This window comes from Prionailurus viverrinus, chromosome C2, assembly GCF_022837055.1.
Source record: "Prionailurus viverrinus isolate Anna chromosome C2, UM_Priviv_1.0, whole genome shotgun sequence".
NCBI lineage: Eukaryota > Metazoa > Chordata > Mammalia > Carnivora > Felidae > Prionailurus > Prionailurus viverrinus.
The window spans coordinates 17,992,287-18,006,914 of NC_062569.1; the positions used below are offsets into that span (position 1 = coordinate 17,992,287).

At 38.5% G+C, this 14,628-nt stretch overlaps 1 protein-coding gene across 6 annotated transcripts in view; it reads left to right on the forward strand.

The window, feature by feature from the left end:
* The window catches only part of THRB (thyroid hormone receptor beta), a 388,679-nt gene that overhangs the window by 90,676 nt on the left and 283,375 nt on the right, over positions 1-14,628 (forward strand). For 5 of the 6 annotated variants that reach the window (XM_047874360.1, XM_047874362.1, XM_047874359.1 and 2 more), the window contains exon 2: positions 7,880-7,976. The exons of the other annotated variant lie outside the window; for it this stretch is intronic. The gene's annotated coding sequence lies outside the window, so the exon portion shown is untranslated. The remainder of the gene's footprint in view (positions 1-7,879; positions 7,977-14,628) is intronic. 6 annotated transcript variants of the gene reach the window in all.

The window sequence follows — 14,628 nt, forward strand, 5'->3', positions numbered from 1 at the left end:
CCCCCATTTGACAAGAAATTAAAATCTAAATCTGACTCTGTTGTTGTTGCTGTTTTTAACTGCCTGATTATATGATAACTTTCTAGATTATTTAGTGGAGGAAAGTTGTACCATATCTCATTAGCATGATCTTAGGGTACCCTTTGCGACTTAAATTTTAACGGCTGTAAACTATTATGGGGATAGAAAAAAGATGTGACTATTCCAATTCCTTTTTCTTCTATAGTACAGGGCAATCCTAGCAAAGATGACACCAAAATCTTATAAATCAACCTTATAGATTGAAAAATCTTAAGTAATTTATGAGCAAATGCAATCTAGCAAAACATAAAAACAATAACAAAACATAATCAAAATAGTTGGTTCTTAAAGACACAAGAAGTTTTACTATTAAAGAAATCTGATTTTGTTATAATTCATCTTATTAATAGGTTAAATGAGAAAAATTGTATCCTGTCATAGATCTTCAGAATGTACTTGGTTTACTATACATTGATAATGAAAATTCTTTTTTTTTTAATATTTATTTATTTTTGAGGGAGAGAGAGACAGAGTGTAGTGGACAAGGGGCAGAGAGAGACCGAGACACAATCTGAAGCAGGCTCTACGCTCTGAGCTGTCAGCACAGAGCCTGATTCGGGGCTTGAACTCATGAACTGCAAGATCATGACCTGAGCCAAAGTCAAACGCCAAACTGACTAAGCCACCCAGGTGCCCCGGTAATGAAAATTCTTAATGAAAGAGACATAGAAGTCTATTTTCTTAAAATGATAAAGATTTATTTGAAACAAAGATTAAGTTTTTCACTTATAAAATTCTATATGTATTTTCGTTAAAATGAGAAACAAGAAAAATTTTTTTAATGTTTATTTATTTTTGACAGAGAGAGAGAGAGGGCATGAGCGGGGAGGCGCAGGAGAGAGGGAGACACAGAATCCAAAGCAGGCTCCAGGCTCCGAGCTGTCAGCACAGAGCCCAATGAGGGGCTTGAACTCACAGACCACAAGATCATGACCTGAGCCAAAGTCAGACGCTCAACTGACTGAGCCCTTAGGCGCCCCAACAAATTTTTTGATTATGTTTATAAAAATCTAGCAAATATAGTGACAAGGAAAAAATTAGATAAGGTAATTAGAAAGGGCAAGTAAAAAAAATCACCATTTGTCTATATTGAAAATTTAAGAGAATCAACTGAAAATAAAAGCTATTAGAATAGTCAAGAGTCTAGTATTACAATATTTTTCACTACAGTACTTATAAATACACAAAATAAAGTACTTAATACCATAATTAAAAAATAAACAAAAAACCCACATATCACAATAGCAAACTTAAAATTAAAAATAACTAGGAATAGGGGCGCCTGAGTGGCTCAGTCGGTTAAGCATCTGACTTTGGCTCAGGTCATGATCTCATGGTTCATGAATTCGAGCCCCACATCAGGCTCTGTGCTGACAGCTCAGAGCCTAGAGACTGCTTCAGATTCTGTGTCTCATTCTCTCTCTGACCCTCCCCCACTTGCCCTCTGTCTCTCTCTGTCTCTCAAAAATAAATAAAAAATGTAAAAAAATAAAATAAGAAAAATAACTAGGAATAAAAATAAATATATAAGACTTCCTTGGAAAAAATATATTAAAAAATTTGGAAAAAGATGAGATTTAACAAGGAGATATTCTATACTCCTCAACAAAAGGAATCAATATTTTAGACATTAAATTCTCCCCAATGTAATCTAACGATTGACTGAATCTGAAATCAGAATCACCCAGGGATTCTTTCAGTAAGATGACAAAATAATTTAAAAATTCATCCAAAGTATATTGAAAAGCAAAAGTAGCCAATAACTTATTTAAAAATCAATGCTCCCAAAAGGTTAAGAACAATTATATTAAAAGAAAAGATCTGGGGCGCCTGGGTGGCGCAGTCGGTTAAGCGTCCGACTTCAGCCAGGTCACGATCTCGCGGTCCGTGAGTTCGAGCCCCGCGTCGGGCTCTGGGCTGATGGCTCGGAGCCTGGAGCCTGTTTCCGATTCTGTGTCTCCCTCTCTCTCTGCCCCTCCCCCGTTCATGCTCTGTCTCTCTCTGTCCCAAAAATAAAAATTAAAAAAAAAAAAAACCTTGAAAAAAAAAAAAGAAAAGATCTGATCAAATTTCAACATAAAATGTAATACTTTATACAGTGAAAAAAAAATCACAAACAAAATTAAAAGACTATAAACATGATGGGTAAACATCTGCAGGACAAGTGTCTTCTTTTTCTTTTTTTAATATGTAAGGCAGTCTTGACAAATATGAAGGAAAGAGACAGTATTTCTATAGACTTCAGAAGACCAGGGGCACCTGGGTGGCTCAACTGGTTAAGCATCCAACTTCAGCTCTGGTCACGATCTCAGGGTTTGTTTGGTGGGTTTGAGCCCTGCACCCTCACCACAGAGCCGGCTTCGGATCCTCTGTCCCCCTCTCTCTCTGCTAGTCCCCCACTTGCATACTCACAAGCTCTCTCTCTCTCAAAAATAAACATTGAGAAAAAGAAAAAAAGAAGAAGAAGAAGAATTCACAAGACCAAAGGCCAGCAAACCTTTTCTGTAAAGGACAAATAGTAAATACTTTTGGCTTTGCAGACACCAGAATCTCTGTTACAACTACTCAGCTCTGCTCTTGTAGCCGGAAAGAAGCCATAGACCATGCGTAAAGAAATAAATACGACTGTATTCCAATAAAACTTTACTTACAAAAACAGGAAATGGGCCAAAGTGGGCCCACAGGCCACAGTATTATCAACCCCTGCAATAGACCTTTTTGTTCACAGCTATATTCCAGGTATACCTAGAAGTAAGCATGGTGGATATAAAATGTTCAGCAAATATGTGTCGAGTGAACAAGTAAATAAATGAACAGAAATAGGACAACACACACAAAAAATTAAAATCAACAGTAAAATATATGAAATTGTTCAAACTCACGTGATAAAAAAGGGACAAATTAAAATCAAGACATAACAGTTTCTTAGTCTCAAAGTCACAAGGTATGTTTGTTTCTTTAATGATAATTCATAGGTTTGGTAAGAATATAGGCTCTTGCATTATCCTCGTATGCTGCTGGTAGGCTTTTTTACTCTTATGTCCTTAGTTAAATACATAGATAAAAGTGTCGAAAATAATGTAAGAGATTTATATATTCTCTCCCTCCAGTGACAGTTTTCAAATTGGTTGGACTCATTCTTAAAAATTATTGAGAACCCCAAAGGACTTTTGTCTGTTAATATTTATAATAGTTACCACATTAGAAATTAAAACAGAAACACTTAAACTTTTTATAATTCATTTAAAAGAGCAATAATAAATTCTTTACATGTCAACGTAAATAATGTTTTTATGACAACTACATTTTCCAAAGAAAACAATCACTGACAAGAGTGGTATTGTTTTACATTTTTGCACATCTCTTTAATGTCTTGCCTGGAAGAAATCAACTGGATTCTTGTATCTGCTTCTGATTTCATTCTGTTGTGCCTCGCTTTCTTTGTGAAGGATATGAAGAAAATCAACCTTCAAGCAGTTATGTAGTTGGGAAAGGGACCGGTATTTTAATAGCCTTTTCTGATAACCAAAAATTCTGCTTTGATAGTATACCAAAATTCAACAAGTGGCAGTTTCTAAATAGGCAGTTGAAATGTGGAATCTAAACCCATATCACTGAACTTTTTGTACTTCGTTACATTAAAATCTATTCATTTATCTTGCACTTTGAGTGGGTCTTTTCCCCATCCGTGGTCTTGTAACATCATGCACTGACCATTTAGAAAATAGTTGTTCGATGAGTAAGGCACATCTTGCAGTTGTAGCTACGTTTTGTTGTACAATGTTCAAGATTTTATTTACTACGTCTCCTCTGATCTCGGAGAAGTCTTTAGATTTTAGGGATCTGTCAAGCCCTCAGTGGTGGTTATAAGTTTTCCAAAATTCTAATTTTCATTTGAAAGCATGAAATTTTATCATTAACAAAAAATACTGTCAGTCATTTTCTTTGAAGTAGCAGACTCTTCATCACTGTTGAGAAAAAAGTTGGCCGAACACCCATAATAACCATAATTTGCCTCTTCTTCTTTCAAGAAAAAATGATATTCTATGAAGAAAGCACGTAGTTCAGTTCACAACTCAGTGATCATACTTTCATATGCCACAGAAGTGCTACATTCACACTATTTTGTCGCTCTGTATTTTATTTAAAAAGTGCCCAAGTGTTGAGATTTGATTAATTCACTTTTATTCCTCATTAAGGACACTCTTGAGTGAAGCCGGCTTGTTTGGTTTTGGTAAGCCTGGAGCGTGCACGCTATGGAAGGCACAGTGGCTACTCATGCATTTGACCCCGCTGCCTTGATCCAGGCCAGGTTGCCAGTTTCATCCACCACTGGTTTTGCACCTTCAGTGCAAGTAGCAACATGGTGGAGAAGACAAATAAGTTTAAAACTTCACATAAATAATTCCATTCTATATGTATCCTTTGACCAAGATTTTTTACGTGTAACATTATGCCTTTATGTTTTTGAGATGGATGTAGGTTGATACATATAGATCCAGTTCATATCTGTTAACTGCTGTATTGTATTTCTCTCTTTATTCCTCTATTGATAGGTATTTAGAGATTTCCAACTTTTACTATTGTGAAAGAGTCACTCTAGGTTGTGTTCCATGATGTGGACTTTTCAGGTCTAGAAGTAGGCATATACTGAGTTCTCCGTATCTAGATTGCCAAATTGTTTTTAACATGGCCTTATCAATTTACAACCTGGTATGATTCTTAACTGGTACTCTCTTTCTAGGGGGCAGCTTGGCAATGTGTGTAGAATACTCTAAGGGAAGACAATTTCTGAACCAGAAATTCCAATTCTAAAAATTGACCACGAAGGTCATTTGTCCAGGAATGGGTACAAAGATTTTTTGTTGACAAGAGTTGTTTATGAGTATTTATAAAGTAGAAAATCTAGAATCTTCTAGATATTTAATAATAGGTGACAAGTTAAAAATATACTGTGGTTATCTCTTCATGGATATTATGTAATCCTTTTATATCCTAATTTTATTTAATCAATATATGTTATTTTATATAACTATTCATCAAAATGGGTGATGGAAGTACAGGTAATTTTTTCTTTTCTTCTTTGTGTGTATTTTTTTTAATTAGCTTGTGTTATTGAGAATATTTTATTACAGAAGGAAAGAAAGAGGGGAGGGAGGACAGACAGATGGATTAGAGCATGTATTTTGAAACCTCATCCCAAACTAAGTTTCAAGTGAGGCCAAAAAAGTAGAACAGTAGATCAAATCTGACACAGCATAGGGGTGGTTTTTTAAAGCCTCCTGCAACCCCCAGAGATTTTGATTCGGTGGGTCTGAGGATCACTGCATCCCTGAAACGCATAAACCTCACACCTTAAGAAATACTAATTCAGAAACCGGTGCTAATTCCATCTGACTTGCCTACATTGATGAAAAATAAGGAGTCTTGTCATTTTTAATATTTGGCAGGCAAAAGAGACAAGCAATGGCTGGGGGAAGTTCTGGTGGTGCCTCTCCTCTCGGAGGCGGGAAGCTGAAGGCAGGAGCCTCTGCAACCGCATCCTGGGGCAGGAAGGAGCTCTCTTTCCTGCAGACCTGCCTCAGACTTTGCTTTCTTCTCCTTGGCATAGGCAGCCTGCCCTGAAGCAGACAAGGTCAAGTCTGCAGGTGGTGGCTCCAGGTGTTCCTCCTCACTTCTTTCCCATCCCTCCTTCCTCTGTTCTCTGGCATTTGGGTCACTTCCTCTGCAAATCTGAGCATCAGAATCTTTGGGGGAGCTTGCTAAGACACTTACTCCTGGCCCCCACTCCAGAGCTTCAGATGCCATAGATTGCATTTGTAATAAGCTCGCAGGTGATAAAGCTTCTGGCCCATGGACTACGCTGAGATACAGACCAGAAATAGACTCACCGAGAGAGCCAGCCAGAGACTCCAGGGCTGAACAATCAATTGTTATTCATTAGAATTCCCGTCAGATGGCCATTTAGAAATGCAGATGTGGAGCAGTAGTAGTAACAGCATTAGTAGGGGCAGTGGTAATGAGAATAGCAACAGTAATAATAGAAATAGGAATCATGGGAAGATTAATAATGAAATCACACAAATAACTGAGGGCCATTTTTATTCCCATGTTTTGATGAAAGTCTTGAACATGGTCTCATCCGAACAGAGACAAGATCTCGGATGCAAAAGTGTTATGAAATCACGAATTCAAAAAAATGACTCTCTGGGGCGCCTGGGTGGCTCAGTCGGTTAAGCGTCCGACTTCGGCTCAGGTCACGATCTCACGGTTCGTGACTTCGAGCCCCTGAGTCGGGCACTGTGCTGTCAGCTCAGAGCCCGGAGCCTGCTTCAGATTCTGGGTCTCCCTCTCTCTCTGCTCCTCCCCCACTCACGCTCTGTCTTGCTCTCAAAAATAAATAACATTAAAAACAAAAAATTTTTTTAAATGTCTCTTTAAATTGGATGTGTTACATTTTTAGTGAAAGCAAGGTCTTTAAAAACATGCCAGACCTTACGATCCAGAAAAAGCTGTTTCTTTTCCTCCTGCAGGGTATTATTTATCTTTGGTTAATAGATTCAGCCAAGCCATTTTTATAGCCTCACATGTTATCAAAAAGTGTTTTCGTTTCTCAATCTAACTACTCCCTTTCTCAACTTATTGCATTAAATCTGCCTTTAGCGGCCAAGTATAAACTGAAGTCTAGATAAAAGGGATTTTTTTTAAACCCCATTTGTGTTTTTCCTTTTTGTGTTAAATTATAAATACAGTAATTGGCGGTTAATGAGATGTAAGTGCTGTAGCCTCAGACTCTTTGGGTTACTCATGTCTCTGCACCATTTTCATCCGGCCCTCATTTTCCACACACCAGACCTATAATTATGCCAAAATTTATCCAAGCCAGAGAATATTTTGTTTTTCCCTGTTGCTACCTACAGTCCGTAAAGTTATGGAAAACGTTGGGCATGCAAAACTAATTTTAATCCCCCCGGTAAAAATTCTGAGGGGCAATTCAATAAGATATAATTAAAGGTGTGTGAATCATAGATTGCAGAGATCACTGAGGCACCCAGAAAGCATCTGATCTAGCTGTTTGGCTTTAGTATCAACCCCATTTTGCAGATGAATTAGCCAAGGCTCACAGAAGCTGGGATTTGAACCAGAGATCTATCTGGCCCTAATACCTGTGCCTTGTCGGGGAGGGTGGCGGGGTGGGGGGAGGTGGCAGGTGTCTCTTGCCTCTCTGGACAGTGTTTTTTTTATTGCATCATGCGGTTGCCAGCCTACCTTGAACTCTTTCATCACATGGTTGAATGTTTTTCATAAGCTTTTAAAGCTCCCTTTATATTTGATTTGTACAGTATCTTTTAACGACAGTGTCCTTGCAACAGATATTTTGATGTACTAAATTTACACATGCACCTGAGTGAGGAAGACACATGCATCATGTTTTGTATTAAACAAACTCCAGGTCTCATGTTTACGTTGAAAATGTCAGTCTTTGTTTCCACTCAAGTGCTAATCTTTCTAAAAATGTCCCTCATGTTGAAGGACATCCAAAAGGCAATAACTTATTAGAACCTTGGGTTCAGATTACAAATGGGTTTGGCTAGCTCAGTGTTAAAGTTCAAATTATCTCAGAATTATTTTAAATATTTGTACAGGAACACTGATTAGTTTACTAACGTGTTGCCTCATAACCATCCACTAATAACCACCTTGGTCTGTGATCGTTAACTCCAAGGGCTCAAGTGAGCTCTCGGCAAAGGTAATTTGCTTCAGTGTCTGAAGCTGTCATATGATGTCTTTTTCCTAGGACGTGGAAGAGTTGACTCAGAAAAGGAATTTGAAACGGAGTTTCAGACCGCATTTTATTATTTGCACAGAAGAGTTGAAAAGGAAGTTCTGATGAGGTAATGTCCTTCCCTCTGTGCCCCCTTTTTGTAGTTAGTGTTTCCTAATTATTTACATTTAAACTGGAGACTGGCAACCTGGTGTAGGGGAAAGAATGTGTGCGAGTCAGGACACCTGGGATTTGGTGCTGGCTCTGTTGTGCAACTCATGACCTTAGACAAGTCATTTTGCTTCTCTGGGTGTTGGTTTCTATAAATGAGAAAGTGACACAAGGTCATTCCTAAGCTGTAGAGTCTGTACATATGTGCATTCTGCCAAAAGAAGCTAAATTAGCCAGAAGACAACAGGCATGCGTATAGATCTCTCTGTTTCTAGCCTTTGGCCGGGCTGGCTGCATGAACAGCAACCTGTGCTTGGTTTAGTTACGGTCTTGCTGTTACCATCTTGAAATTCTTCACAATTTTTGAACAAGAGCCCTGCATTTTCATTTTATTCAGGACCAAATTGTGTAACAGGTTCCTGCCTTTTGACAATACATTCCTTATCATTGTGTCGATCAGCTGAAAACAGGAGTCATAACTTCAAATTGGTCACTTTTGCCACCGTTGTACCTTTTGGGTAGACCGAGGGGAGCAAAATGTTGACAAAAATGTATCTGTGAAATTTTTTGGTTATTTTCAATGACCTGAGTTTTTGATGTCTACATTTCCCTTTTGCCCTACCTTGTCCTGAGGGGGGACATTATGCTCTTACAGGTGGCTCTTGGAAGCTCTGATTTCCTCTCACTTCACAGGTAAACTGTGCATGCAGGCTTCTGTGACTCATATTTTGGAATCTTTGTAGTGTTCAATCCCATTTTTTTAACAGATAAGGGTTAATTACTGGTATTCATCACTAGGTATTTCCAGTCTCTCCACCCAGCATCCTTTTTGCCACTGCTCCATAATCAGTTGTAGTACAATACAGAGGATGATACTTGTGGCTTTGAATCATCATTTTGTTGTCAGTTGTTATGTTTCTGGAGAAGCTACAATTACAATAGCATGACAGACAATTACAATAGCATAACAGGCAGAGAGATGACTTCTCCACCAGCAACTTGCTTTGTTTTGACCAAACGAGCTCCTCTTCACCTTTACAGATAGAATCGCCACCCCCAATGCTGCGAGGTCAATTCCATATGAAAGGAGACTTGTCAAATGCGCTAAAATTAAAATGCACATTCATGTGGGGGCCAACTTCATTGTGCCGGCTAACACTGATAAAAAATTACCCTGGGGTTGCAAGGAATATATGCTTTCTTGGTTTATTCATTATTGCATGCCAAAGTATGAAAGAGCAAAAGAGACAGAGGAAAGTGTTTCTGTGTACCCACTGATGGCTGGCTGTGCTTTTACATTATGAGTCTACTTTCAGATACGTAGAACAAATCTCTAAGCGATGAAATGACCAATTTACATATCATATCCAAGATAATAAATTGCTTTGATGGGTCCTTCTCAAGTCTCCTTTTTCAAAGCATCAAAAATGCCAAACCAATCCTCAAACACTGTTCTTTTCTTTTACAAATCCAGTGTGCATAATCTCCCCCAAATGCTGTCTTTTTGCCCTCAATAAATTCTACTTACTTAAAACTTGATGACAGCTTTTAATTATATTAACAGTGTCTAAATGTTTAAAAATATCCAGCTTTTTCCTTCATAAAACTGAATGTAAGTGACTGTATGTTGATTTCTTTTTTCTTTTTTTCAAGTTTTTATTTAAATTGCAAGGAGTTCACATATGCTGTAATATTAGTTTCAGGTGCACAATATAGTGATTCAACATTTTCATGCATCACCCGGAGCTCATCATGACCTATGTTGAATTCTCTAATTGCTGCTCTGTCTCCTGACTTCTAGATTGGGGAATGTGTCATTTTTATTTTTTAAATGATATAAATTAGTGTTTTGATTCATACTTCTGCTTAAGAATAGTAAAGAACCAATTGATACATTTTTTTAAAATATTTTTTTTTACATTTATTTATTTTTGAGAGACAGAGTGAGACAAAGTGAGAGTGGGGGAGGGGCAGAGAGAGAGGAGACACAGGATCGGAAGCCGGCTCCAGGCTCTGAGCTGTCAGCACAGAGCCCGACGCTGGGCTCGAACCCACAGACCATGAGATCATGACCTGAGCCGAAGTCGGACGCTCAACCGACTGAGCCACCCAGGCGCCCCCAATTGATACATTTTTAAAGGGAATGCAATTGGTCATTCAACAGTACTGATAACAAGCAAAACAGCAGTCCCAGCTTCTATTTATAAGTTCCTTCTATCCAATGCAATGAACTATTCTAGCAATAAATTAGCAGTTTTGAAACTGTGGGATTTTTGATGAAAAGAACCAAAGTGAAACTCCTCAAGTAATGAGGTAAATGGTTTAGTTCCATGCATCTTATTTCAGAACACCTTTTCTGAACCCTGCTTTACAAAGATTCCAAAATAAGAGCCATAGAAAACAAAACATACAGTTTACCTACGAAGAAAAAGAAAATCAGAAATTTGAGCATCCATTGAGTAGAGTATAATGTCCATCCTCGGTGACTTCCAGGAGATGAGGGCACCCACTCAGTGTCTTCTTATAAAAGTTGGTCTCTTCTGGAGAGTGACCCAAAAAGTTCATTAGCATCACACTATAATGTGTCCAATTCAGTGGTTTTTAGTACATACACAGAGCTGTGCCCCCATCACCACAGTCAATTTTACAACATTTCTATCACCTCAAAAAGAAATCCATTAGCATGGATTTCTCCCCCACTCCTACCCCAGCCCTAGGCCACCACTAATCTGCTTTCTGTCTCTATACACCTGCCTAAACTAGACATTTCATGAAAATGGATCATATAATCTATGGCCTTTTGTGAGTGACTTCAATCTCTTGCATCATATTTTTGGGGTTCATACATATTCTATTCATACATACATGTATCAGGACTTCATTCATTTGCATTGCCAAATAATGTTCCATGGCATGGATAATAACCTCTTTTGCTTATCCATTCACCAGTTGGTAGATATTTGGGTTGTTCTGAATTTGGGCCGTTATGAACAATGCTGCCACAAACATTTTGCACGAGTGTTTCTGTGCACATACGTTTTCGTTTCTCTTGGGTACATATCTAGTAGTAGAATTGTTGAGTTATTTGGTAATTTTCTGTCTAACTTTTAAGGAACTGTCAGACTTTTCCAAAGTAGCTGCACCATTTTCCTTTTGCATCATCAGGTGTAAGCATTCCACTTACTCCACATCCTTGTCAACACTTCTTATCTGTCTTTTTGATGATAGCCATTCTAGTGATTATGAAATCGTATCCCTTTGTGGTTTTGGTTTGCATTTCCCTCATAGCTGAAGAAGCTGAGCATCTTTTCATGTGCTTATTGCCCATTTGTATATTATCTTGGGAGAAATGTCTGTTTAGATCCTTAGCCATTTTCTAGTTGAGTTACTTGTTTTGGCATTATTGAATTGTAAAAGTTCTGTATATATTCTAGATATGAGTTCTTTATAAGAAATATAATTTACAAATATTTTCTTCCATTCTGTGGGTTGTCTTTTTCACTCTCTTGATGGTCGCCACAGAAGCAGAAAGGTTTTTAATTTTGATAAAGCCCAATTTATTGTTCCTTTGTTGCCAGTGCTTTTGGAATTCTATCCAAAAGGGCTTTGCATGTATGTTAGCCAACTTGACAATAAATTATGCTTAAAAAAATGAACTGCAAAAAATGGAAAACAAAACAAAAAAAGGCTTTGCATATCCCAAGGTAATGAAAATTCTCTCCTACATTTACTTCTAAGTGTTTTACAGTTTTAGTTCTTACATTTAAGTCTGTAATCTGCTTTGAGTTAATTTTTCTGTACGGTGTGAAGAAAAGGTCTAAATTTATTCTTTTGTATGTGGATACCCTAGAGTGAATTTTTAAAACAATCTCCTCACTGATAGTGAGTGAACATCTTGCTGAAAGTCAGCTGTGTGATGAACTTCATGGGGCATGCCACATGAGGCATCTATACCAAAAATGAATTGCCAGAGAGTTCCAGCTTCTTTCTGCTCTCCCCCAGGGATCCCATACACTGGTTTAAATTCTTTTTTTTTTTAATGTTTATTTTTGAGAGAGAGACAGAGATAGAGTGCTAATGGGGGAGGGGCAGAGACAGAAAGAACACTGAATCCGAAGCAGGTCCCAGGATCTGAGCTGTCAGCACAGAGCCCAATATGGGGCTTGAACTCACAAACTGTGAGATCATGACCTGAACCAAAGTTGGACACTTAACCAGCTGAGCCACCCAGGTGCCCTTACACTGGTTGAAATTCTAAACACACACTTGGAACTACCAAAGAACACATTTACAAAGCCTCTGATCGGTATGCTGAGGTCTCCCTAATGGGTGACAGGGGTGGGGGGGATACTCAGAAATTAGATGAAGAGTGATGTCAATCACTAAAGGTTTCCAAAGGAGTTGTGTTCACTTTTGTGCACTAATACACATACACACACTTCAACTGCAGTGTGTGACCTATAAGTCAGGAGATGCCTGGCTGAACGCCTTGGTGCTATTGATGATGTCTCATTGCTTTGTGCTCTTACCTATTTGAATGAAAGAAGGAAGCTCCTTGAAACTTAGGAGTCAAATTACTTCCAAGAAGGTTATGCTATTGTCTTATTTGAAAGCACTCAAGAAAACAGCAGAAGGCCCTTGAGTGAAATGTAGTCCAAAGAAAAGGGGAATGCCACCCATACCCACAGTTCTGTGCTGCTGTGGCAGGCAGGACCAGCAATTAGGGAAACCCCCATCTGTCACGCCACCAGACTGAGTCCAAGGTTAGGAACAAGTCAAGTTTTTTCCCTCTCTTCAGCTCTCAAAGTGCTGATTCTTGTACAGGCAGGTTCATCTTCCACAAATAGCCTCTGTGTACTTGTCCAGGAAGGGAACATGAATGACAAGTGTCTTTCTACACTGCTGAGCTTAAAGAAGGCAAGTTAAGTATGCTTTTGGGGATCATATTGAAACTTCCGTCTCTTCCCATAAATCCCCCAGGAAAATATATTTTTATCCCAAGAAGGAAGCAAGGAAAATGGGCATAGGATCTCACAGACCTGGATCCAAATCCTGACTCTGCTATATACTCTGGGTAATTTTCAGTGCAGTATTTAACTTTTTTGAGCCTCATCTTTCTCTTCTGTGTTATGGGACTATAAAAATATCTATTGATGGCCATCATTGGATAAGCTGGGATAAAAAAATGTAAAATCCTGCCTCAAGTCGGGAGTTAGTATCTGTTCATGCTATTTCCCTTTCAATCCAAAGATATGGTGGACTCCCAGTTTTAAAACTCATTTTAGGGGGCCTTGAACCCAAAGAATTAAAAGGACCATTAGCTAAAATGAAGGTTGGATTTAAAGTTCAACATGTCAGATTCCCGTCCTATATCATTCTGTTCCTTCAGTAGTCTGAAAGCCTGGCAAGGTGTAGGACTCCTCCTCATGGGGCCTTCCTGCCACCTGAGGAAAACATCACTACCATCCATGACTTTGGTGATTCATTAGCATTCCAGCAAACTACCCAGCTGTTTGAAACAGCAGGTATTTATTTGCTTTGGTCTGAATATGCAAAGACGAAATGCAGCTGCCTGGTTTTGGAAAAGCTTTCTTGGTCTATGTCCTTTGGTTAGGTTAAGCACTGGAATGTGCTGTGACCTTGTTCTGCACACTAGCCTTTCCCCGGTGTCCCTAGAGCTTGTTTGATGCTGATATTTATGGGCCACGAAGCTGAAACTAAGCCTGAGCTTCCCTAAGATGCTTTCTGGGGAGGTTCATTGTTCAGCAGGGGTACTTGTGTGACTGTCAGTAGGAGGGGACGTTTACCATAACACGTGTGTGAGGCCCTGGACAGAGGAAGTTGTGATAAGGAGGCATGGAACCTAGGTTGCTTCTTCAAATGACATGGGGTGTGTAATCCTCTCAAGCACTCCCATTGCCTCTGTATGGTAAGCAAAACACTGATCTGTTCTCCCATGGACCTCCCTGTAATGTCCTAAACATCGTCAGTAAATAACAGGCATGGGAGGACTTTGCCCCAAGAGCAATGCATACATCCAGATAGTGGCATCTGTGTTATTTGTATTCCTATGGAATTCAGTTCAGTTGCTTTCTACAGAATTTTCAGAATCCCCTTAATGATGGTATGTCAAACGTTGAGAACAACAAATTTAAGAACTATAAATGAGTAGGCATGAAAAGAAACAATAATTCAATGAGGAATTCAGCATTTATTTTTACTAGGCCACATTATCATATATGTCCTTTTTAGAAACTGTGTGAATATAAGTAGAGATATTAAAAAGTAGAATAAACTACCTACTCTCCACATCAAGAGAGGAGAACAGAGGTATATATAAATTCCAAGCAGTATACGTTCCAAACCTCAAAATCCTTTTCTGGAATTTGGCCTGGAATATATAAATCTGGACATATAAGTACAAATGTTACTCATATAACTATAAATATGTAAAGCCTAAAGTATTTGATTTTGAAATGCAGTCAGTTATAACTTAAGACACATTTAAATATACTCCATTTCTGCTGGAGTTCAGCACATCCCCTGGCAAAAATGTAGGACTTTACTTTATAATGGGAAAAAGAAACCATGGAGAATAATTTGAGGATGAT